Raw genomic sequence first — 26,767 nt, 5'->3', positions numbered from 1 at the left:
ACAGGAGTGGTGCTGTGCAGTGTATATATAGATCACAGGAGGAGTGGTGCTGTGCAGTGTATATATGCAGGACAGGAGTGGGACTGTGCAGTGTATATAGACAGGAGTGGTACTGTGCAGTGTATATATACAGGACATGAGTGGTACTATGCAGTGCATATATGCAGGACAGGAGGAGTGGTGCTGTTCAGTGTATATATACAGGACAGGAGTGGTACTGTGCAGTGTATATATACAGGACAGGAGTGGTGCTGTGCAATGTATATATGCAGGAGTGGTACTGTGCAGTGTGTATATGCAGGACAGGAGTGGGACTGTGCAGTGAATATATACAGGAGTGGGACTGTGCAGTGTATATAGACAGGAGTGGTACTGTGCAGTGTATATATATACAGGGCATGAGTGGTACTGTGCAGTGCATATATGCAGGACAGGAGTGGTGCTGTGCAGTGTATATATACAGGACACGAGTGGTACTGTGCAGTGTATACAGGAGGAGGGGTACTGTGCAGTGTATATATAGGAGTGGTGCTGTGCAGTGTATATATACAGGAGGAGTGGTACTGTGCAGTGTATATATACAGGACAGGAGTGGTACTGTGCAGTGTATATATACAGGAGTGGGACTGTGCAGTGTGTAAAGACAGGAGTGGTACTGTGCAGTGTATATATACAGGAGGAGTGGTACTGTGCAGTGCATATATACAGGACAGGAGGAGTGGTACTGTGCAGTGTATATATACAGGAGGAGTGGTACTGTGCTGTATGTATATGCAGGACAGGAGTGGTACTGTGCAGTGTGTATATACAGGACAGGAGTGGTGCTGTGCAGTGTATATATACAGGACAGGAGGAGTAGTGCTGTGCAGTGTATATATACAGGACAGGAGTGGTACTGTGCAGTGTATATATACAGGACAGGAGGAGTGGTGCTGTGCAGTGTATGTATACAGGACAGGAGGAGTGGTGCTGTGGAGTGTGTATATACAGGAGTGGTACTGTGCAGTGTCTATACAGGAGTGGTACTGTGCAGTGTATATATACAGGAGGAGTGGTACTGTGCAGTGCATATATATACAGGACAGGAGGAGTGGTACTGTGCAGTGTGTATATGCAGGACAGGAGTGGTACTGTGCAGTGTATATATAGACAGGAGTGGTGCTGTGCAGTGTAAATATACAGGACAGGAGTGGTACTGTGCAGTGCATATTTACAGGCCAGGAGGAGTGGTGCTGTGCAGTGTATATATACAGGACAGGAGGAGTGGTACTGTGCAGTGTATATATACAGGAGGAGTGGTACTGTGCAGTGCATATATACAGGACAGGAGGAGTGGTACTGTGCAGTGTATATATACAGGAGGAGTGGTACTGTGCAGTGTATATATACAGGAGGAGTGGTACTGTGGAGTGTATATATACAGGAGGAGTGGTACTGTGGAGTGTATATATACAGGACAGGAGTGGTGCTGTGCAGTGTATATATACATCACAGGAGGAGTGGTGCTGTGCAGTGTATATATACAGGACACGAGTGGTACTGTGCAGTGTATACAGGAGGAGGGGTACTGTGCAGTGTATATATAGGAGTGGTGCTGTGCAGTGTATATATACAGGAGGAGTGGTACTGTGCAGTGTATATATACAGGACAGGAGTGGTACTGTGCAGTGTATATATACAGGAGTGGGACTGTGCAGTGTGTAAAGACAGGAGCGGTACTGTGCAGTGTATATATACAGGAGGAGTGGTACTGTGCAGTGCATATATACAGGACAGGAGGAGTGGTACTGTGCAGTGTATATATACAGGAGGAGTGGTACTGTGCTGTATGTATATGCAGGACAGGAGTGGTACTGTGCAGTGTGTATATACAGGACAGGAGTGGTGCTGTGCAGTGTATATATACAGGACAGGACGAGTAGTGCTGTGCAGTGTATATATACAGGACAGGAGTGGTACTGTGCAGTGTATATATACAGGACAGAAGGAGTGGTGCTGTGCAGTGTATGTATACAGGACAGGAGGAGTGGTGCTGTGGAGTGTATATATACAGGACAGGAGTGGTACTGTGCAGTGTATATACAGGAGTGGTACTGTGCAGTGTATATATACAGGAGGAGTGGTACTGTGCAGTGCATATATATACAGGACAGGAGGAGTGGTACTGTGCAGTGTGTATATGCAGGACAGGAGTGGTGCTGTGCAGTGTAAATATACAGGACAGGAGTGGTACTGTGCAGTGCATATTTACAGGCCAGGAGGAGTGGTGCTGTGCAGTGTATATATACAGGACAGGAGGAGTGGTACTGTGCAGTGTATATATACAGGAGTGGTACTGTGCAGTGTATATATACAGGAGGAGTGGTACTGTGCAGTGTATATATACAGGAGGAGTGGTACTGTGCAGTGTATATATACAGGAGGAGTGGTACTGTGGAGTGTATATATACAGGACAGGAGTGGTGCTGTGCAGTGTATATATACATCACAGGAGGAGTGGTGCTGTGCAGTGTATATATGCAGGACAGGAGTGGTACTGTGCAGTGCATATTTACAGGCCAGGAGGAGTGGTGCTGTGCAGTGTATATATACAGGACAGGAGGAGTGGTACTGTGCAGTGTATATATACAGGAGGAGTGGTACTGTGCAGTGCATATATACAGGAGGAGTGGTACTGTGCAGTGTATATATACAGGAGGAGTGGTACTGTGCAGTGTATATATACAGGAGGAGTGGTACTGTGGAGTGTATATATACAGGACAGGAGTGGTGCTGTGCAGTGTATATATACATCACAGGAGGAGTGGTGCTGTGCAGTGTATATATGCAGGACAGGAGTGGTACTGTGCAGTGTATATATACAGGAGTGGGACTGTGCAGTGTATATAGACAGGAGTGGTACTGTGCAGTGTATATAGACAGGACATGAGTGGTACTGTGCAGTGCATATATGCAGGACAGGAGGAGTGGTGCTGTGCAGTGTATATATACAGGACAGGAGTGGTACTGTGCAGTGTATATATACAGGACAGGAGTGGTACTGTGCAGTGTATATACAGGAGTGGTGCTGTGCAATGTATATATGCAGGAGTGGTACTGTGCAGTGTGTATATGCAGGACAGGAGTGGGACTGTGCAGTGTATATATACAGGAGTGGGACTGTGCAGTGTATATAGACAGGAGTGGTACTGTGCAGTGCATATATGCAGGACAGGAGGAGTGGTGCTGTGCAGTGTATATATACAGCACAGGAGTGGTACTGTGCAGTGTATATATACAGGACAGGAGTGGTACTGTGCAGTGTATATACAGGAGTGGTGCTGTGCAATGTATATATGCAGGAGTGGTACTGTGCAGTGTGTATATGCAGGACAGGAGTGGGACTGTGCAGTGTATATATACAGGAGTGGGACTGTGCAGTGTATATAGACAGGAGTGGTACTGTGCAGTGTATATATACAGGGCATGAGTGGATAGTGCAGTGCATATATGCAGGACAGGAGGAGTGGTGCTGTGCAGTGTATATATACAGGACACGAGTGGTACTGTGCAGTGTATATATACAGGAGGGGTACTGTGCAGTGTATATACAGGAGGAGTGGTGCTGTGCAGTGTATATATACAGGAGGAGTGGTACTGTGCAGTGTATATATACAGGACAGGAGTGGTACTGTGCAGTGCATATATACAGGAGTGGGACTGTGCAGTGTGTATAGACAGGAGGAGTGGTACTGTGCAGTGCATATATACAGGACAGGAGGAGTGGTACTGTGCAGTGTATATATACAGGACAGGAGGAGTGGTGCTGTGGAGTGTATATATACAGGACAGGAGTGGTACTGTGCAGTGTATATATACAGGAAAAGTGGTACTGTGCTGTGTGTATATGCAGGACAGGAGTGGTACTGTGCAGTGTGTATATACAGGACAGGAGTGGTGCTGTGCAGTGTATATATACAGGACAGGAGGAGTGGTGCTGTGCAGTGTATATATACAGGACAGGAGGAGTGGTGCTGTGCAGTGTATATATACAGGACAGGAGGAGTGGTGCTGTGCAGTGTATATATACAGGACAGGAGGAGTGGTGCTGTGGAGTGTATATATACAGGACAGGAGTGGTACTGTGCAGTGTATATACAGGAGTGGTACTGTGCAGTGTATAAATACAGGAGGAGTGGTACTGTGCAGTGTGTATATGCAGGACAGGAGTGGTACTGTGCAGTGTATATATACAGGAGTGGAACTGTGCAGTGTATATAGACAGGAGTGGTACTGTGCAGTGTGTATATATACAGGACAGGAGTGGTACTGTGCAATGCATATATGCAGGACAGGAGTGGTACTGTGCAGTGTATATATACAGGACAGGAGTGGCACTGTGCAGTGCATATATACAGGACAGGAGTGGTACTGTGCAGTGTATATATACAGGAGGAGTGGTACTGTGCAGTGTATATATACAGGAGGAGTGGTACTGTGGAGTGTATATATACAGGACAGGAGTGGTGCTGTGCAGTGTATATATACATCACAGGAGGAGTGGTGCTGTGCAGTGTATATATGCAGGACAGGAGTGGTACTGTGCAGTGTATATATACAGGAGTGGGACTGTGCAGTGTATATAGACAAGAGTGGTACTGTGCAGTGTATATAGACAGGACATGAGTGGTAGTGTGCAGTGCATATATGCAGGACAGGAGGAGTGGTGCTGTGCAGTGTATATATACAGGACAGGAGTGGTACTGTGCAGTGTATATATACAGGACAGGAGTGGTACTGTGCAGTGTATATACAGGAGTGGTGCTGTGCAATGTATATATGCAGGAGTGGTACTGTGCAGTGTGTATATGCAGGACAGGAGTGGGACTGTGCAGTGTATATATATACATGGCATGAGTGGTACTGTGCAGTGCATATATGCAGGACAGGAGGAGTGGTGCTGTGCAGTGTATATATACAAGACACGAGTGGTACTGTGCAGTGTATATATACAGGAGGAGGGGTACTGTGCAGTGTATATAGGAGGAGTGGTGCTGTGCAGTGTATATATACAGGAGGAGTGGTACTGTGCAGTGTATATATACAGGACAGGAGTGGTACTGTGCAGTGTATATATACAGGAGTGGGACTGTGCAGTGTGTATAGACAGGAGTGGTACTGTGCAGTGTGTATAGACAGGAGTGGTACTGTGCAGTGTATATATACAGGAGGAGTGGTACTGTGCAGTGCATATATACAGGACAGGAGGAGTGGTACTGTGCAGTGTATATATACAGGAGGAGTGGTACTGTGCTGTGTGTATATGCAGGACAGGAGTGGTACTGTGCAGTGTATATATACAGGAGTGGTACTGTGCAGTGCATATATACAGGACAGGAGGAGTGGTACTGTGCAGTGTATATATACAGGAGGAGTGGTACTGTGCTGTGTGTATATGCAGGACAGGAGTGGTACTGTGCAGTTTATATATACAGGAGGAGTGGTACTGTGCAGTGCATATATACAGGACAGGAGGAGTGGTGCTGTGCAGTTTATATATACAGGACAGGAGTGGTACTGTGCAGTGTATATATACAGGACAGGAGGAGTGGTGCTTCCCTGAGGAAGTTGTTTTTCTAGCTCCGAAACGCGCGTCGGGGATAGGACCGACCTTGCTGCTTCCCCCCGTACTTCAGGTATAGTAATGCAGTTTATTAGGTCATTAGTATGACGTGTATTATACATCAATTTTGCATGTGCGCATTTGCACTTTGTCAGGGTATACTTCTTATGAAGGATTGTAGCACTTGCTGTATGATTTGTCTTATTATACTTTATATAACCCCTTAACTCTTATTAGCTATACCATCTAGCTCTGCATTTTACTATCCTGGCGGGGTGTTTGCAGCTTCGTTGGCCCTTCATGACCATTGTGTTCATTTATATGCTGTTCCTTTTCCCTGTCCAAACACTGTGTGTCCATATCTATTAATGTTTTAAATTATCTTTAATAAATATCATAGTTTTATGGATTTTTTGACTGCTTCTTTGTTTGGTACTTTCTATATACAGGAGTGGTACTGTGCAGTGTATATATACAGGAGGAGTGGTACTGTGCAGTGTGTATATGCAGGACAGGAGTGGTACTGTGCATTGTATATATACAGGAGTGGAACTGTGCAGTGTATATAGACAGGAGTGGTACTGTGCAGTGTGTATATATACAGGACAGGAGTGGTACTGTGCAGTGCATATATTCAGGACAGGAGTGGTACTGTGCAGTGCATATATACAGGACAGGAGTGGTACTGTGCAGTGCATATATGCAGGAGGAGTGGTACTGTGCAGTGTATATATACAGGACAGGAGTGGTGCTGTGCAGGGTATATATACAGGACAGGAGGAGTGGTACTGTGCAGTGTATATATACAGGAAAGGAGGAGTGGTACTGTGCAGTGTATATATACAGGACAGGAGTGGTACTGTGCAGTGCATATATGCAGGAGGAGGGTTACTGTGCAGTGTATATATAGGAGTGGTACTGTGCAGTGTATATATACAGGACAGGAGGAGTGGTGCTGTGCAGTGTATATATACAGGACAGGAGTGGTGCTGTGCAGTGCATATATACAGGACAGGAGTGGTACTGTGCAGTGCATATATACAGGACAGGAGGAGTGGTGCTGTGCAGTGTATATATACAGGACAGGAGTGGTACTGTGCAGTGTATATACAGGAGTGATACTGTGCAGTGTATATGTACAGGAGTGTTACTGTGCAGTGTGTATATGCAGGACAGGAGTGGTACTGTGCAGTGTATATATACAGGAGTGGGACTGTGCAGTGTATATAGACAGGAGTGGTGCTGTGTATATACATATACAGGAGTGGTACTGTGCAGTGTATATATACAGGAGTGGGACTGTGCAGTGTATATAGACAGGAGTGGTACTGTGCAGTGTATATATACAGGACAGGAGTGGTACTGTGCAGTGCATATATGCAGAACAGGAGTGGTACTGTGCAGTGTATATATACAGGACAGGAGTAGTACTGTGCAGTGCATATATGCAGGAGGAGGGGTACTGTGCAGTTTATATATAGGAGTGGTGCTGTGCAGGGTATATATACAGGAGGGGTACTGTGCAGTGTATATATACAGGAGGAGTGATACTGTGCAGTGTATATATACAGGAGGAGGGGTACTGTGCAGTGTATATATACAGGAGGAGGGGTACTGTGCAGTGTATATATAGGAGGAGTGGTACTGTGCAGTATATACATATACAGGAGTGGTACTGTGCAGTATATACATATACAGGAGTGGTACTGTGCAGTGTATATATACAGGAGGAGTGGTACTGTGCAGTATATACATATACAGGAGTGGTACTGTGCAGTGTATATATATACAGGATGAGTGGTACTGTGCAGTATCTGTATCCAACATTCTGCCCCAGCTCACAGCCTGCCCCCATGTCCAGCATTCTGCCTCAGTCTCCAGCATTCTGCCCCAGCTTCGAGCATTCTGCCCCATGTCCAGAATTCTGCCCCAGCGTCCAGCATTCTTCTGCCCCATGTCCAGAATTCTGCCCCAGCGTCCAGCATTCTTCTGCCCCATGTCCAGAATTCTGCCCCAGCGTCCAGCATTCTTCTGCCCCATGTCCAGCATTCTGCCCCGTCTCACAGTCTGCCCTCATATCCAGCATTCTGCCACCAGCGTCCAGCATTCTGTCCCCAGCGTCCAGCATTCTGCCCCCAGTGTCCAGCATTATGCCCCATGTCCAGCATTCTGCCCCAGGCTCCCTGGATAGCCGCTCTCAAAAAAAAAAATAAAAAAAAATTCTTACCTTGTTATCTGGCTGTGCTCCAGCGGCGAGGCTCCCTCCCTCTCCCAGTCCCACGTGGCACACTGACTGAATGAGGAAGTGGAGGAGCAGAGCAGTGTGTGACGTCAGGTGAGGGCGGAGCTGTGGCTGGACCATTGTGCAGGGGGGGATTTCGGCGCTGGCTGGACCATGGTGCGGGGGGGGGGCCTGCCCGAGGGGCCCGGCAGGCGCTGAGTCTGAATTTAAAATATAGCTGCAGAAGCCTGTATAAAATGTAGGGGGGCCCCAGCGCGGATCGGGCTGCCAGCATAGTCGGGCCCCCCTAATCACCGGGCCCCATACACATGTAAGGCCTGTCATGCCCTGATGGCGGCCCTGGTTTCAGGATGCTTGACAGTTGGCATGAGACAAGACTGGTGGTAGCGCTCACCTGGTCTTCTCCGAATAAGCCGTTTTCCAGATGTCCCAAACAATCGAAAAGGGGATTCATCAGAGAAAATGACTTTACCCCAGTCCTCAGCAGTCCACTCCCTGTACCTCTTGCAGAATATCAGTCTGTCCATGATGTTTTTTCTGGAGAGAAGTGGCTTCTTTGCTGTCCTCCTTGAGACCAGGCCTTGCTCCAAGAGTCTCCGCCTCACAGCGTGTGCAGAAGCACTCACACCTGCCTGCTGCCATTCCTGAGCAAGCTCTGCACTGCTGGTAGTCCGATCCCACAGCTGAAGCACTTTTAAGAGACGGTCCTGGCGCTTGCTGGTCTTTCTTGGGCGCCCTGGAGCCTTTTTGGCAACAAAGGAACCTCTCTCCTTGAAGTTCTTGATGATGCGATAGATTGTTGACTGAGGTGCATTCTTTCTAGCTGCGATACTCTTCCCTGTTAGGCCATTTTTGTGCAGTGCAATGATGACTGCACGTGTTTCTTTAGAGATAACCATGGTTAACAGAAGAGAAACAATGATGCCAAGCACCAGCCTCCTTTTAAAGTGTCCAGTGGTGTCATTCTTACTTAATCATGACAGATTGATCTCCAGCCCTGTCCTCATCAACACCCACACCTGTGTTAATGGAGCAATCACTGAAACGATGTTAGCTGGTCCTTTTAAGGCAGGGCTGCAATGATGTTGAAATGTGTTTTGGGGGATAAAGTTAATTTTCTAGGCAAATATTGACTTTGCAAGTAATTGCTGTTAAGCTGATCACTCTTTATAACATTCTGGAGTATATGCAAATTGCCATTAGAAAAAATGAAGCAGTAGACTTTGTAAAAATTATTATTTGTGTCATTCTCAAAATTTTTAGCCATGGCTGTACAGACCAAAGTTTGGACACACCTTCTCATTCAAAGAGTTTGCTTTATTTTCATGACTATGAAAATTGTAGATTCACTCTGAAGGCATCAAAGCTATGAATTAACACATGTGGAATTATATAATTAACAAAAAAGTGTGAAACAACTGAAAATGTGTCTTATATTCTAGGTTCTTCAAAGTAGCCACCTTTTGCTTTGATTACTGCTTTGCACACTCTTGGCATTCTGTTGATGAGCTTCAAGAGGTAGTCACTGGAAATGGTCTTCCAACAGTCTTGAAGGAGTTCCCAGAGATGCTTAGCACTTGTTGGCCCTTTGGCCTTCACTCTGCGGTCCAGCTCACCCCAAACCATCTCGATTGGGTTCAGGTCTGGTGACTGTGGAGGCCAGGTCATCTGGCGTAGCACCCGATCACTCTCCTTCTTGGTCAAATAGCCCTTACACAGCCTGGAGGTGTGTTTGAGGTCATTGTCCTGTTGAAAAATAAATGATGGTCCAGCTAAACACAAACCGGATGGAATAGCATGCCGCTGCAAGATGCTGTGGTGGCCATGCTGGTTCAGTATGCCTTCAATTTTGAATAAATCCCCAACAGTGTCACCAGTAAAGCACCCCCACACCATCACACCTCCTCCTCCATGCTTCACGGTGGGAACCAGGTATGTAGAGTCCATCCGTTCACCTTTTCTGCGTCGCACAAAGACAAGGTGGTTGGAACCAAAGATCTCAAATTTGGACTCATCAGACCAAAGCACAGATTTCCACTGGTCTAATGTCCATTCCTTGAGTTCTTTAGCCCAAACAAGTCTCTTCTGCTTGTTGCCTGTCCTTAGCAGTGGTTTCCTAGCAGCTATTTTACCATGAAGGCCTGCTGCACAAAGTCTCCTCTTAGCAGTTGTTGTAGAGATGTGTCTGCTGCTAGAACTCTGTGTGGCATTGACCTGGTCTCTGATCTGAGCTGCTGTTAACCTGCGATTTCTGAGGCTGGTGACTCGGATGAACTTATCCTCCGCAGCAGAGGTGACTCTTGGTCTTCCTTTCCTGGAGCGGTCCTCATGTGAGCCAGTTTCTTTGTAGCGCTTGATGGTTTTTGCCACTGCACGTGGGGACACTTTCAAAGTTTTCCCAATTTTTCGGACTGACTGACCTTCATTTCTTAAAGTAATAATGGCCACTCGTTTTTCTTTACTCAGCTGCTTTTTTCTTGCCATAATACAAATTCTAATAGTCTATTCAGTAGGACTATCAGCTGTGTATCCACCAGACTTCTGCACAACTGATGGTCCCAACCCCATTTATAAGGCAAGAAATCCCACTTATTAAACCATAGTCATGAAAATAAAGAATACGCTTTGATTGAGGTGTGTCCAAACCTTTGGTCTGTAGTGTGTGTGTGTGTGTGTGTGTATGTGTATATATATATATATATATATATATACACACACTCACTGGCCACTTTATTAGGTACACCTGTCCAACTGTGTGTTAAGACTTAATTTCTAATCAGCCAATCACATGGCGGCAACTCAGTGCATTTAGGCATGTAGACATGGTCAAGACAATCTCCTGCAGTTCAAACCGAGCATCAGTATGGGGAAGAAAGGTGATATGAGTGCCTTTGAACGTGGCATGATTGTTGGTGCCAGAAGGGCTGGTCTGAGAATTTCAGAAACTGCTGATCTACTGAGATTTTCACGCACAACCATCTCTAGGGTTTACAGAGAATGGTCCGAAAAAGAAAAAAAATCCAGTGAGCGGCAGTTCTGTGGCCGGAAATGCCATGTTGATGCCAGAGGTCAGAGGAGAATGGGCAGACTGGTTCGAGCTGATAGAAAGGCAACAGTGACTCAAATTGCCACCCGTTACAACCAAGGTAGGCAGAAGAGCATCTCTGAACGCACAGTGCGTCGAACTTTGAGGCAGATGGGCTACAGCAGCAGAAGACCACACTGGGTACCACTCCTCTCAGCTAAGAACAGGAAACTGAGGCTACAATTTGCACAAGCTCATCGAAATTGGACAGTAGAAGATTGGAAAAACGTTGCCTGGTCTGATGAGTCTCGATTTCTGCTGCGACATTCGGATGGTAGGGTCAGAATTTGGCGTAAACAACATGAAAGCATGGATCCATCCTGCCTTGTATCAACGGTTCAGGCTGGTGGTGGTGGTGTCATGGTGTGGGGAATTTTTTCTGGGCACTCTTTGGGCCCCTTGGTACCAATTGAGCATCGTTGCAACGCCACAGCCTACCTGAGTATTGTTGCTGACCATGTCCATCCCTTTATGACCACAATGTACCCAACATCTGATGGCTACTTTCAGCAGGATAATGCGCCATGTCATAAAGCTCGAATCAACTCAGATTGGTTTCTTGAACATGACAATGAGTTTACTGTACTCAAATGGCCTCCTCAGTCACCAGATCTCAATCCAATAGAGCATCTTTGGGATGTGGTGGAACGGGAGATTCGCATCAGGGATGTGCAGCCGACAAATCTGCGCCAACTGTGTGATGCCATCATGTCAATATGGTCCAAAATCTCTGAGGAATGCTTCCAGCACCTTGTTGAATCTCTGCCACGAAGAATTGAGGCAGTTCTGAAGGCAAAAGGGGGTCCAACCCCTTACTAGCATGGTGTACCTAATAAAGTGGCCAGTGAGTGTATATATGTATACACACACACACACACACACACACACACTGACTTATCTCGGCTAAGACAAAGCCTAGATCCTCAGGCTACATCCACATCATGGGCGTAGCCAGGATCAAACCTGGGGGGGGGCAGAACCTCATACTGCACACCCCTACACTTGAAAATAAAGCCTGCACCTTAAGAAGATGTGGTGGTGAATGCAGTATATTTATTCCAACTATCAGTTGATGTTACTGAAGACGAGCAATGCCTGTCCTGGGCGTCCTTTTGGGCAGCTATGAGGTGGACCTGACTGGTGCTAAAAAAAAGGAGTGTTAGTCTGTGTGCTATCCGGCTTTCATTCTTTTTGGTACAGATATGATATGGATAGACAGATATATAAATAAAAGCAGATTAGAAATCTGCTCTGATATTGAAAACATTATCTATGAGCTCAAAAACCTTTCAGGTGATGCAGTTTTTAAAAAGCTGATCTGCTTTTGCAACTGAAAAACGTATCCTCAAAAAACGCAGCAAAAACGCTGTGTGTGAATGTAGCCTTAGATCAGGAATAGAACAGCCATTTATAGGACATTTCATAACTTTCCCAAATTTCTATGAAAAAATATTCAGCACATTCTGCATTGAACTACTGTACCCAATTTATTATATATTTTAGGAGTCGGAATCGGTCCATTTTATACCAACTCCGACTCCACCAAAATGAGCTCCGACTCCGACTCCACAGCCCTACATACTAAGGTTATGTTTTATCTCCCGTCCACCACACTCCAGCTCCGGCTCCGCCCCCCAAGCACCATCCTCTGCTCCCCCCCCCATGCTCAGCCTCTGCCCCCCCCCATGCTCAGCCTCTGCTCCCCCCCATGCTCAGCCTCTGCTCCCCCCCATGCTCAGCCTCTGCTCCCCCCCATGCTCAGCCTCTGCTCCCCCCCCATGCTCAGCCTCTGCTCCCCCCCATGCTCAGCCTCTGCTCCCCCTCCCATGCTCAGCCTCTGCTCCCCCCCATGCTCAGCCTCTGCTCCCCCCCCATGCCCAGCCTCTGCTCCCACCCCCATGCTCAGCCTCTGCTCCCACCCCCATGCTCAGCCTCTGCTCCCCCCCATGCTCAGCCTCTGCTCCCCCCCCATGCTCAGCCTCTGCTCCCACCCCCATGCTCAGCCTCTGCTCCCCCCCATGCTCAGCCTCTGCTCCCCCCCATGCTCAGCCTCTGCTCCCCCCCATGCTCAGCCTCTGCTCCCTCCCATGCTCAGCCTCTGCTCTCTCCCATGCTCAGCCTCTGCTCCCCCCCATGCTCAGCCTCTGCTACCCCCCCATGCTCAGCCTCTGCTCCCCCCCCATGCTCAGCCTCTGCTCCCCCCCCATGCTCAGCCTCTGCTCCCCCCCCATGCTCAGCCTCTGCTCCCCCCCACGCTCAGCCTCTGCTCCCCCCCCATGCTCAGCCTCTGCTCCCCCCCACGCTCAGCCTCTGCTCCCCCCCACGCTCAGCCTCTGCTCCCCCCCCATGCTCAGCCTCTGCTCCCCCCCACGCTCAGCCTCTGCTCCCCCCCCCATGCTCAGCCTCTGCTCCTCCCCATGCTCAGCCTCTGCTCCCCCCCATGCTCAGCCTCTGCTCCCCCCCCCATGCTCAGCCTCTGCTCCCCCCCCCATGCTCAGCCTCTGCTCCCCCCCCCATGCTCAGCCTCTGCCCCCCCCATGCTCAGCCTCTGCTCCCCCCCATGCTCAGCCTCTGCTCCCCCCCCATGCTCAGCCTCTGCTCCCCCCCCATGCTCAGCCTCTGCTCCCCCCCCATGCTCAGCCTCTGCTCCCCCCCCCATGCTCAGCCTCTGCTCCCCCCCCCATGCTCAGCCTCTGCTCCCCCCCCCATGCTCAGCCTCTGCTCCCCCCCATGCTCAGCCTCTGCTCCCCCCCCATGCTCAGCCTCTGCTCCCCCCCCATGCTCAGCCTCTGCTCCCCCCACTCTCCCCCCACACACCGTCTCCCTTCTGTCCTCTGCTCCCCCCATGCTCAGCCTCTGCTCCCCCCCCATGCTCAGCCTCTGCTCCCCCCCCCATGCTCAGCCTCTGCTCCCCCCCCCATGCTCAGCCTCTGCTCCCCCCCCCATGCTCAGCCTCTGCTCCCCCCCCCATGCTCAGCCTCTGCTCCCCCCCCATGCTCAGCCTCTGCTCCCCCCCCCATGCTCAGCCTCTGCTCCCCCCCCCATGCTCAGCCTCTGCTCCCCCCCCATGCTCAGCCTCTGCTCCCCCCCCATGCTCAGCCTCTGCTCCTCCCATGCTCAGCCTCTGCTCCCCCCCCCATGCTCAGCCTCTGCTCCCCCCCATGCTCAGCCTCTGCTCCCCCCCATGCTCAGCCTCTGCTCCCCCCCATGCTCAGCCTCTGCTCCCCCCCATGCTCAGCCTCTGCTCCCCCCCCATGCTCAGCCTCTGCTCCCCCCCCATGCTCAGCCTCTGCTCCCCCCCATGCTCAGCCTCTGCTCCCCCCCCCATGCTCAGCCTCTGCTCCCCCCCAATGCTCAGCCTCTGCTCCCCCCCCATGCTCAGCCTCTGCTCCCCCCCCATGCTCAGCCTCTGCTCCCCCCCCATGCTCAGCCTCTGCTCCCCCCCCATGCTCAGCCTCTGCTCCCCCCCATGCTCAGCCTCTGCCCCCCCCATGCTCAGCCTCTGCTCCCCCCCCATGCTCAGCCTCTGCTCCCCCCCATGCTCAGCCTCTGCTCCCCCCCATGCTCAGCCTCTGCTCCCCCCCCATGCTCAGCCTCTGCTCCCCCCCCATGCTCAGCCTCTGCTCCCCCCCATGCTCAGCCTCTGCTCCCCCCCATGCTCAGCCTCTGCTCTCCCCCCATGCTCAGCCTCTGCTCCCCCCCCATGCTCAGCCTCTGCTCCCCCCCCCCATGCTCAGCCTCTGCTCCCCCCCCCCCATGCTCAGCCTCTGCTCCCCCCCCCCCCATGCTCAGCCTCTGCTCCCCCCCATGCTCAGCCTCTGCTCCCCCCCATGCTCAGCCTCTGCTCCCCCCACTCTCTCCCCCCACACACCGTCTCCCTTCTGTCCTCTGCGGGGTGTCGCCGCTCCCTCCTCCGGGCTTTGTGTTGTGCCGCGCTCTTCCCCGCTGACAGCTCCGCTCCTCTGCTGCGCTCTCCACAGCAAACATTACGACACCACCGTCGCCTCCTCCATGACTCAGTCCGGCCTCCCACGTCTCCTCACCACACGTCACTTCCCCGCCCGGCCGCCATTTTAGTTCCTGTGGTGGCGGAGCACAGGCGGAAGTGCCGCCATCTGTAGCAGCGGCTGCGGTCCTCCTCACCGTGTCTCCGCCGAGTCAGGAGGTTTTCGTGAGGGGGAGATCTCGGCGGCCTGATACCATAATGCCGTCCCCCCCGCTCCGTGTGGCCGTGGTGTGCTCCAGAACCGCAGCATGGAGGCGCACAATCTCCTCCGGTAATGGCGGAGCCCCTTCTTCTTCAGTCTGTGCGCGTAGTTCGGGGCCGTGTGAGGCCGGGTGATGTCTCTAGGCCTCTGTATGTGATGGAGGACCCTGGGAGCGGCCATACCTTCTTACACACACCTCCATGGTGGCCTTTTCCCCCTCAGATGTAGGAAAATTACACATTTGTAACTGAATGTGTTAGAAACTTTTTTTTTTGGGTGGGAAACTTGCGCCATATAGCAACTCTCCGGCCATTTTTTTAAAATTCTTTTATATGACTGGGAAAGGATTAAAAGCATAACAGTAGTCGCCTTTTCAGTTACCGGGGCCGACTAGGCCTCACATGGGTTCTGGTCGGGTCGTCATCAGTCCAGTCTGGGCAGGTGGTGTGTATATATATATATATATATAATTTAGTTTTCACCCCCCCCCAGTCTCTTCGCTAGTTTTAAGCTTCAGGGGCCTGAAGGTCCTGGAAACCCTTTTATTTCGAGTGATTTCTGGCCGAAGCAAACTTAGGTTTGTTTGTGTCTGGTGGAAACTGATGGCCTTCACTCTGTTTTTTTTTCTGTTTTTGGAGTAAAAAAAAAAAATATATATATTAGGTTCTTTTCACACCAGGACGTGTACACTGAATATATTCTATAGGGTATAACAGGCACCCGTCTGCCGAGAGAACGTCCTTCTCAAATCCATCTGACCACTGTACATCCAAAAAAACTTACCAGCTGATTCATCAGTTTAAATTTTTTTTTTTTTTTTAAGCCAAAAAATGTCTCTTGATGTTTTTACAGCCTCTCTGTTAACTTTGTGAAAAGTTGAATAAAATGCCTTTATCTACGATCATCTGATGTCTTGTTACAAAGAAATTAGACAGGGACAGAGTTTTGAATATTGGAATATTACAATTTTTTCTCATGTAGGGTGACCAGCCAATGTTACTGGGCACAGTGAGGCTACATGAAAGCTCCACATGTCCACTGTTAACTCCTGGTGGATTGTTTTATTAGTAATCTGTTCATTGTGGTATAAGTTGTATGCACAACTTTTTGTGTTTTTTGTGTTGTATTTGAATTCAAATGGAATTTGAATTCAGGGGGTCAGAGCCTGGCTGTCCATGGATAAAAGTGGTCCTTGTGGTGCAGGCTTGAGGGTGCACAAATGCCCAACAGAGCACCACACAGCCCCAAGAACTGCTCCCTCACCTCAGTCTGGTAATTAGCTTTCAAATGACATCCCAATGTCCCCTCTGGCTTTGCCAGAAGTCCCACCAGGGGCCCCAATGTCTGATTTGGACAGCAGATCTGTACTGAAGTCCCTGGTGGTGCAAACTCTTGTGTCACCAGGGAGCATGTCACTGTCAGCAGTCAGGATGGCCTAGTGGTCTAAGGCACTGTGTTCAGGTTGCAGTCTCCCGTGGAGGCGTGGGTTCGAATCCCACTCCTGACAGCAGCAGTACTGGTCCCTGGAGGTGCAAGCTGTTGTGCACCAGGGAGCGTGTTAAGCGTCTGCAGTCACCACATGTGGAGGCGTGGATTCAAATCCCACTCCTTGACAGCAGCAGTACTGGTCCCTGGAGGTGCAAGCTGTTGTGCACCAGGGAGCGTGTTCAGCGTCTGCAGTCACCACGTGGAGGCGTGGGTTCGAATCCCACTCCTGACAGCGACAGTTTTTTTTTTTTTTAAAGAAAAGAAAATAAACCTAGTGGCAGCATGTGTAATAACAGTCTCCCGTGGAGGCGTGGGTTCGAATCCCACTCCTGACAGCAGCAGTACTGGTCCCTGGAGGTGCAAGCTGTTGCGCACCAGGGAGCGTGTTAAGCGTCTGCAGTCACCACATGTGGAGGCGTGGGTTCAAATCCCACTCCTTGACAGCAGCAGTACTGGTCCCTGGAGGTGCAAGCTGTTGTGCACCAGGGAGCGTGTTCAGCGTCTGCAGTCACCACGTGGAGGCGTGGGTTCGAATCCCACTCCTGACAGCGACAGTTTTTTTTTTTTTTAAAGAAAAGAAAATAAACCTAGTGGCAGCATGTGTAATAACAGTCTCCAGGTCTTATAGCCTAATGTATACACCATAAATATTTATATGTGTGTCTATACAGTTGGTGTATATATGTGTGAGTATATTTTTTTAGCCTTAAAGTTTTGATTCTCCATCCTCATTTCTTTCTTTTCCAAATCAAAAAAACACTCGTGTGAGAGCAATCTGCATCCAAAAAAACTTAGGGATAGGGACAATTTAGTGAGTACGTCAGGCTCCCTTAAAAGGTCAATTCACCCAACGAACAAGGGTGCTGCTTGCTCGTCGGGTGAGATGGGCAGCACGATTATTATCATCTAACACGCTTTCCTAGGATAATCTGCCAACACAAATCTCTTCTTGAATGGACAATCGTTTCTTAAATGACAATTTATGCTGATAAAAAAAACAAAAGCTCTAAATTAGGAAGGAGGCTGGAGGGGGGGGGGCGTCAGGGGCTGGAGGGGGGAAGACAGAGGCTGGAGGAGGAAGTGTGGTGGTGTAGACGGGAATCTATCTGATTCCCAAAAGGAAGATGGAAGTCCACAGCATCCATGGGGTCCCTAGGAATTATCTAGTGTCCAGAGTAATCATTCTAAAGACATACTAATAGGGAATTTAGATTGTGAGCCCCATCGGGGACAGTGATGATGTGTGCAAACTGTAAAGCGCTGCGGAATATGTTAGCTCTATATAAAAAAATAAAGATTGAGACACCCACGATTATTACCAGCCATGACGTCCCTGTAGTCCTGGACTTGCCATTCCCTATTGTAAAAGGCCGGGACTTTAAATGGTTTTGGGAACTGAGGGAGGAGAGGGAAATGTCTGAAGAGAGTGCGGCAAGGTGGACTCGAGTAAAAATGGCAAGGGTTCCCCTGGTCGCCAGGGACATGGCGGCTGCAGAAAGGCAGGTCAGGCTGAACACTCTGAAGAAGAGACGGGGTCAGGTGCAAACAAACTTAATGTCCTAGATAAAGAGGTCACATTGCCGCTGACAAACCCCAGCACAGAGGTAACAGTTGATGTGCTGAAAATTAAACTGACATATTGTGATGGTGGAGATGCCTCAGCAAAGATCGTGGTAGGAGAAATCCCAGAGAGTGCAGGTGGAGTGAAAACCCACAAAGGTTATGGAGAGTGGACTGGTGGTTCATTTGCCTCAGGTGGTGGAAAATGACAACTGTGCCAAAATTCTGGAAGAGGAAGGGAACTATACTGAGGCGTGTGACTACAGGACAGTAGGGGGTGAGAACTCCAGAGAACCCGAGGGTAGAGAGATGGAGTCTGGGAGCGAGAACATTGACTCTTCAGAGAGCCCTGTTGAGGCCCTAGGGGTGGTTGATGGTAATGGAGGGAAGACCCACAAAAATCTTAACCTGCAGATGAAGAAATAGGTTGAACTCTGAAGCAGCAGAGAGTGGGTTGGCAAGCTGCCCCATCTGAAACTTTAATTAATGAATTTATGGTCCGACACGTGCTAGCCAAAAGGGAACAGGCTCACGAAGTGGAGATGGTTAAAGAGACAATAAGAGACCATGTCGAGCGAGAAAAGGACCTGAGACAAGTGGCTGAGTACAGAGTTGATGAGCTGGAGAAGGAAGTCTCTGAGCTCAGAGGTCACTTGTCAACGTGTCAATCAGTGAACAAGGCCATATTGGAAAATATAGAGGTGCTTATATCGTAGATAAGTCTGCTGTGGCTAGAGTGAGGATTCCGGCTGATGATGAAGCCCAGGTAGCTGGTGAAGGTGGGATGGTTCCATTCTTCCTTGTCAGATCAATCTAGAGCCTTGAGAATATCCGAATGCTCCTGGAACATCGCACGGCGTACCTAAGAGTGGTAGAGCAGCTGACACTTGAGAGACTGCAAATTAATAAACAGCTGCAGGAAAGACGAAGAAGATGGCGGCCATTTTCAACTCGAGGTATTGAGAGACGAGGGTTTCTTTAAAGGCTTGAAGTACTCAACCGGAAGATAAATGGAACGACTCCTCTCTGGGTAATAAAGACAAAAGGAGAAACTGTCAATAGAGAGACAACCGAAAGTGGCCTGATGGAAGAGGACAAGGAAGAGTTAGAAGTAGTGACTCTTCTGTGAGTTCAGTGATGCGTGACCTAGGCAGGAAACCCCTGTAGCAGACGTGGTGACAAAGGGTCAGACCAGACAGAAGGTATAGGTGTCAGGGAATCACCACACTGTACTGACCGCCAGGGATGGGGGTGGTCCAACAAAGGGGCAACACTATCAGAGGAGGTGAAGGAGTCGGACGACGGATAGTTCCAAAAGGGTTCAGTGATTCGGCCCGATTTTGACAGACGGTGTGACTTTCAGAGGCGACTGAGATGGGTTTCTGGTCGGGTAATAGCAAGTGCCAAGCCTCGGAGCCTTAGGCAGAGTGGGGAGGTATGTGGTATGGCGAGTGTCCATGTGGTTAATGGGCGGTATGTATCACAGAGGTGGGTGGCCCTGTGATGGAAGCCTGGGCTTGTTTTGCTCAGCAGATGTACTGCTGAAGGTTAATATACATTGGGAAGGCTTCCAGGTGACTTGGAGAGATGGGTGGATCCAGACACCTACATACCCCACCCAAGGGGGTGTGTCTGAAGACCCAAGATGGAGTCTGTGTGTTTGTGCACGGGCAGTGCTGGCTAGGCTGTGCCAGAGAGAGAAAACCTGTGGTATACCTCGGGAGAGGATGCCTCTGAGGATAAGAGGTATCGAGGAACCTGTGGACAGTTAATGGACACTAATCCGTGTTAGGTACACCAAGACTCAGTGAGGTCCATGGGTACTGTAGAGCCGAACAGTGCACGGGGTGCTGCAAGTTACCAAGTACCTGAGATTCGGTTTATGCTCAGTATTAATAAATCGATTGGACTTTTGTTTTAACCCTGAGTGTCCCAGCGTATGCCTCAACGACTGGCCAAGTGAGTATTCCCCGTCCACAGATAGTCGAAGTGTCACAATGCATATACATACAGTCATACACATATTCCATGCATGTTTACACATACAGGCATATATCTACACATATACCATCATACATTCATACAGGCATATACCATGCATACATATGTTGAGGAGAGCCTTAAGATCAAATACTTAAATAACCTCGACATAAGAGATTGAGAACTACCCATAAAGTGTATTATTTCACCTTACATGAGCTTTTTCAGATCAAAGTGGGACACTAAAGATAGCTGCCATTTCCTGTTTCACCACACACCATGTGCTGGTATCCAAGATGACGCCCACTCTGATGACCTCATGGATCCGCCCACGATGACGCCCACTCTGATGACCTCATGGACCAACCCAGCCAGATTACCTTATGGATCCGCCCACGGACTAGCTCACTGCCCAACCCACTAACCAATGGAATACATCCGATCACTCCCATTTTAGAGCCCCCTTACAGGGGATATATAAACCTATGTTTGGATTAATAAAGCTCTTGGAGTTGTGCCATAGATTGATCGAAGAGAGGTTACATCCGCCTGTGTCTCTGGTGTGATTTCTTTATTGCACACTAATCAGTATCCATTTGGCCAGGAGCATGCAACTAGTGAACATTTCTTATTGCATACCTCCCAACTTTTGAAGAAGGAAAAGAGGGAAAAATAATGCGGCGCGCACAGCGAGCCGTGGCAAAATTTAGGCCACGCCCCTGACCACACCCATTTCACAACTATTCACACTCATGTCCATGCCCAACTGCACCCATTTAGCACTGCTGAATACACTGACTGGTAAAGAGGGCACAGTGGCTGGCATTATGGGCACAGTGGCTGGTACTATAGGCACACTGACAGGTACTGAGAAAAGAAAGAGAGAAAAAAGAAAACAGAAAGGAGAGCGAGAGAAAGAAAGAACAGAGAGAGGAAGAACAGCAAGAGAAGAAAGGACAGAGAGAAGAAAGAACAGAAAGAAAGAGGGGAAGAAAGAACAGAGCAAAAGTAAGAACAGAGAGAAAGAGAGAGGGGAAGAAAGAAAGAACAGGGAGAGAGAAAGGGGAAAGAAAGAACAGAGAGAAAGAGGGGAAAGAAAGAAAGAGGGGAAAGAAAGAAATAACACAGAGACAGAGAAAGAACAGAGAGAGAGAAAGAAGTAAAGAAAGAGGAAAGAAAAAGAAAGAAAGAACAGTGAGAGAGAAAGAAAAAAAGAAAGATTAGAGAACGAAAGACCAGAGAGGGAGAAAGAAAAATAGAGGGAAAGACAGAACATAGAATGAGAAAGAAAGATTCTATAGCAGCCCAGCTCCCATTGTAACGCCCACCTGACCCTCTCGGTGCAGGACATATCATGATCCACTCACATGGCCAACATCCCCGATTCCAAGGCGATCCTGCTGTCCGCACTGTCGGAGGAGGACATGGTGATGGATCCGAAGCATTCCTGGTTCCGTCACAATCTCCTCATGAATTTACCTAATTTCCAGTACATCACTTCTGGTGGACTGTCATGTGCAAGTTTTGAAGTGCTCCGCCATGTACTCCTGTGTCCTTTGGGAAAAGCCTGCTTTGTATGCCTTGTACACACTTGGCTCCACTCTGTACATCCCATACACATATGGCTCCGCTACATACACCAAGTACACACACAACTCTGCTCTGTACACCTCATACATGTGCAGCTCCGCTCTGTACACCTAATACACACATGACGCGGCTCCATACACACGTGATTCCACTCCGTACGCCCCACACACACACGCGCAGCTCCGCTCTGTACACATGTGGCTTCGCTCTGTACACTTCATACACACACGGCTCTGCTCTGTACACACACAGCTCTGCTACATCCACCCTGTAAAGCACTCCTGACCCCACACAGAAACTTTACCTCATCCAGCACCAAGACAACCAGCACAGCAGAGTCCTGCAGAGTGCAGACACAGAGGCCCCTGATCATGTGAACCCTGACTCCTCCCCTCTCACAGGTCCTGTGCGTACAGAACACACAGCCCAGCCACATCATTACTGTTTAGGTGTTGGGTTCCTGCAGTGGTTCAACAGGAATCCAGAACCTCACATTCTGCGGTATCCCATTGTCTTTCGACCGCAGAGAAGATTGCTCAGCAATCCCGGCTTCCCAGAGGCTCTGCCCAGACCTGCTCTGTGGGGCTGGCTATTGCTGCCACCTTTGGGTCAGCAATGGCAATGCAGGCTGCTCAGCAGCAAATCGCTCCAGAGGCTGTCCTTCTGTCGCTCCACTGAGTATGCTCACGAGACGATCTCCCATTGGAGATCGGGAGCCACATGTCCAGATCCTTCTCCAGATCTGATTGGTCCATTTCAGGGATCTGGAAGCTTCCGGAAGGTCCTGGCTATAAAAAGTTTGCATGGCCACTCTGCTACTGTGAATGATGATGGATGCATGAACCTGCGAATGACTCATTAAGATCCCCTCCCTCTGATATTACGAGTGTGTATAGGGACTTAGCTTTAGAGTCAGCGCCAGCCAGTGGCAAGCTATAGCCACAATAAGTATCCACACAGTACTAGCGTCCGACAGTGCGCCCCCTCTTGGGCATTGTCGACTAGCGGCAGTGTCTGTCGCTGCGCTGCAGTCTGCAGCTCCTTTTGGCGTCCGCAGTTGCGACGCCGCATACACGGTAGGTCTAGACGGATGCTGATCCTCTGCCAAGGGCCCAGCTCCTGTGACCATATACCGTGCGTGCACACCTCTGAGACCTGTGACACTGACAGGCTCAGCCCTTTTGTGTTTTGCACTTAAGGCATCTCTGTGAGTAAAACAGAGATCGCTCAGCGCACCTGGGTGACGTTCAACCTACGTGCGCTATACCGCCATATCGTACGTCCGGCATCAGCTAGCAGCAGTGTTAACACCTTCTGCACGGTGGACCCCGGGTGGCAAACGCACTTTACGTTATTTTATATTTAGTGCGTTCCGCCGTCCCTAACATTATACTAGCGCCAGGGTCTGGCTAGTAATGGCGGACCAGCAGCAGCTATTGCAGTACATTCGGCAGCTGGAGGGCAGGTTGGCGACTCTCGAGAGTTCCGCCTCAGCTGTGAAGGTTACTGAGGCTGCTGTGCAGTCAGTCGCAGAGGCTGTCTCGCATGTGTCCACGTCTGCACCGACAGTTTGCCGCCTCCCGTTGCCTGATAAATTTTCTGGTGACACTGCCTCCTGCAGGGGTTTCGTGAGCCAGTGCTCTATCCAGCTTGTTACTGGCCGCGTGATTCCCTACAGAGCGGGCTAAGGTGGGGTTTATCGTTTCCCTTCTGTCGGGCAGGGCGTTGGAGTGGGCCACGCCACTGTGGGAGCGTGGTGACCCTGTGATTCGGACCACTGCTCAGTTCCTAACATCTCTGAAGCAGGTCTTTTTGGGGCCACGGGTCACTCACGACACCTCTCTCCAGTTACTAGCATTAACACAGGGATCCCTCTCGGTCAGCCAGTACGCCGTCCGTTTCCGGACACTGGCTTCCGAGCTGGAATGGCCTGATAAAACCCTCATCCCTGTGTTCTGGAGAGGTTTGGCGGAGCATGTTAAGGATGCTCTATCTACCAGGGAGGTTCCCATAAGTCTGGAAGAGCGGATTGCTATTTCCACCCGCATCGATCTCCGTTTTTCGGAGCGCGGGCTGGAGCGTGCTCAATCCAGACGGAAGATTAGCTTGGCTCCCAACCTCTTTGAACCTCTAGAACCTCTTGAGCAAGAGAGTTTACCTCCAGAGCCCATGGAGGTGTCCCACGCCGGTCTCAAGACACGGCCGGCACAACGCTCCACACGCTGTTACCAGTGTCGACAGTCTGGTCACGTGGCTAACAGGTGTTCGCAGCGGCCGAAAAAACGACCACGTCCACTGGTAATTGGTGAGGGTCTATTCGCTATGGAGACCGTCTCCCCCAATCCAGCGCTCCAAGGGATGTTAGATAGCGGTGATTCCTCCTGGGAGGTACAGGTCACAGTGGATTCCGGGGCAGAAGGGAACTTTATGTCCTCGTTCTTCGCCCAACAGCACGCTATCCCGTTGGTACCACTTCCTCACTCAGTACCCATCAGGGTGGTAAACGGGTCGACCTTATCATCCCAGATTACCCACCAAACAGCACCCCTTTAAGCTCTCAATTCCACCTTTTCATCGGGAGACGGTGTCCCTGCTCATTATGCCAGAGGGCATCGATCAGGTGCTCCTCGGGGTTCCCTGGCTCTGTTGCCATTCCCCTCATATAGAGTTCTCCTCGGGGAGAATAATAGAATGGAGCAAAGACTGTGTGGGAAAGTGCATGGGGGGAGTCGTCCAAGTAGCCTCTGCGGAGGTGCCTGCAGATCTTTCCGCGCCACCTACTGGGAATCTGAAGACCGTGGCTCCGGTCGTCCTCGAGTCACTGCTGCCAGGCAAGACCTTTGTCCCGCCTCATCTACGGTCCAAGGTTCTCACGTGGGCACACGCGTCCAGGGTGGATGGTCACTTTGGCTACAAGCAGACCACAAAACTCCTGGCAAGCTCTTATTGGTGGCCGCACAGGGCTCGGGACGCTAAAAAATACATTCAGGCATACGCCTCTTATGCTCGGAGCAGCTCCTCTAAACAGAGGCTGGCTGGGTTACTGTATCCCTTGCCGGTGGCAGACCGGGCAATGGAGGTTCGCGACAGTCTGGGTCGCACCCCGCATGTCACTCTATCCTCTAAAGTGAGTGAAGACGCCCGTCGACACACATCGGTGCCCCGCTCCAACTTCTCCTGGCGACTTAGCCATCCCTGACGCCTTCCACGTGTCCCTTCTCAAACCTGTTCACATGTCCCTGTTTTCCGAGTCATCTGCGGAGTCAGACTTGTCTTCGGACAAGCCTGAGGCCTATGCCTCTGTGGGACACAAGGTGGTACGTGGCAAAAAACTTTATTTGGTGGATTGGAAGGCTCAAGGGGAAGGGGGCCCTAGGGGGGGTAATGTTAGGTGTCGCGTTCCTGCTGCGGTTCTACAGGAATCCAGAGCCTCACATTCTGCAGTCTACCATTGTCTTTCGACCGACCGACCGCAGAGGAGATTGCTCAGCAATCCCAGCTTCCCAGACACTCTGCCCAGACCTGCTCTGTGGGGCTGGCTATTGCTGCCACCTTTGGGTCAGCAATGGCAATGCAGTCTGCTCAGCAGCAAATCGCTCCAGAGGCTAAGTCCTTCTGTCGCTCCACTGAGCATGCTCACGAGACAATCTCCCATTGCAGAACGGGAGCCACATGTCCAGATCCTTCTCCAGATCTGATTGGTCCATCTCAGGGATCTGGAAGCTTCCGGAAAGTCCTGGCTATAAAAGGTTCGCATGGCCGCTCAGCCATGCGCTAGTATAGTCTCTAGTTGCTACTGTGTGAATGATGATGGTTGCATGAACCTGCGAATGACTCATTAAGATCCCCTCCCTCTGATATTATGAGTGTGTATAGGGACTTAGTGGGTCGCCCTCCCAGGGCCGTGGGGTACTCGGTACCGGGCCGGTGTCAGTGGGATGTGTCACAGCAGCGGTGGCCCTGGGCGCCCAAGTCAATGGCGGGGATGTGAATGGTGTAATGGAATGGAATAGTTTGTGACGCCACCTGTGGTGTTCGGCAAGGGAGGTGTTAAGCCGACGCTGCAAAGAGATCCTCTGGGACAGATGGTGTGATGCAGCAATGATGGTATAGCCCTCCACAGGCAGGGCTGTTGTCCCAGGGCAGTGTAGATGTGGGGACACTTTGATGGTGTAGTGTCCGGCGCAGGGGATGTAGCAGTGTCAGGCAGACGGACGCAGGAAGGAATGGAGGACACCAGGGCATGTAGTTCCAAGGCTTTACTCCCAGTCAGTAGTGCCCGCTTCTGTGCCGTGTTCTCCAGGTCAGGGACCCAGTCAACCTCAGGCAAGATGGAAAGCTCCCCTCCACACTCCGCCAACTTATGTGCTTTTCCTGAACGTCTCCTCTATAGCGCCTTGAAGTGTGAAGATCTCCAGTACCGTGGTACGCTGGAGTTCCTCCTGTCAGATGTTCCCAAGAACCTACTTGTACGGCAGACAGCTGTAGCCTGCTTCGGGGACTCCCTCCTCCTGAGTCCCGGCTCCCTATACAATTGCTGTTGTGCCCCAAGTCTTAGATGGGAGTAGTGCATTTACAGCCATCTACTCCACCGGTGTCTGCTGCAGAACCATAAGTGTCCATACAACCTCGGGGATCGGGCCCCAGCCTTGCGCTGAGAACCTATAGTCAGGGTTCCTCTTCTAACCCACGTCCTCTCTGTTCTCTCTACTCCTTTGTTCCGTACTTGTCTTTCTTTCTTATGGAAGCTTAGGTTTCAGTTTTATGTCTTTCTCCTTCTGTTCCTTTCCTGTGCCAGGTGGCTCAGATCACTGAGGCAGCTGCAGCACTCCTTCCTCCATCCCTTCTTCCAGGGATCCTCACTCCTGTCTGAGTGACTTCCTACCCTCCCGACCTTCTGTCAGACTGAACCTCACATCCTATACTTTCCCACTCTTTTATGTATCTTAACTCCACCCACCTCCCAGCACATCCAGTGTTCCAAGCGGGGAACCACCAAAGGTGCTCTGCTA

At 50.2% G+C, this 26,767-nt stretch overlaps 1 non-coding gene across 1 annotated transcript; it reads left to right on the top strand.

The window, feature by feature from the left end:
* Nucleotides 1-16,561: 16,561 nt before the first annotated feature.
* TRNAL-CAG (transfer RNA leucine (anticodon CAG)) lies at nt 16,562-16,644 on the top strand. The gene has a single exon. It is a non-coding gene; the product is annotated as a tRNA-Leu (tRNA).
* Nucleotides 16,645-26,767: the final 10,123 nt, after the last annotated feature.

This window comes from Dendrobates tinctorius, unplaced genomic scaffold, assembly GCF_039654945.1.
Source record: "Dendrobates tinctorius isolate UK_male_01 unplaced genomic scaffold, ASM3965494v1 ptg000233l, whole genome shotgun sequence".
In the NCBI taxonomy this organism is placed as follows: Eukaryota; Metazoa; Chordata; class Amphibia; order Anura; family Dendrobatidae; genus Dendrobates; species Dendrobates tinctorius.
Note: the sequence above shows the minus strand (reverse complement) of the source record. Positions and strands in the feature narration are given on the sequence as shown.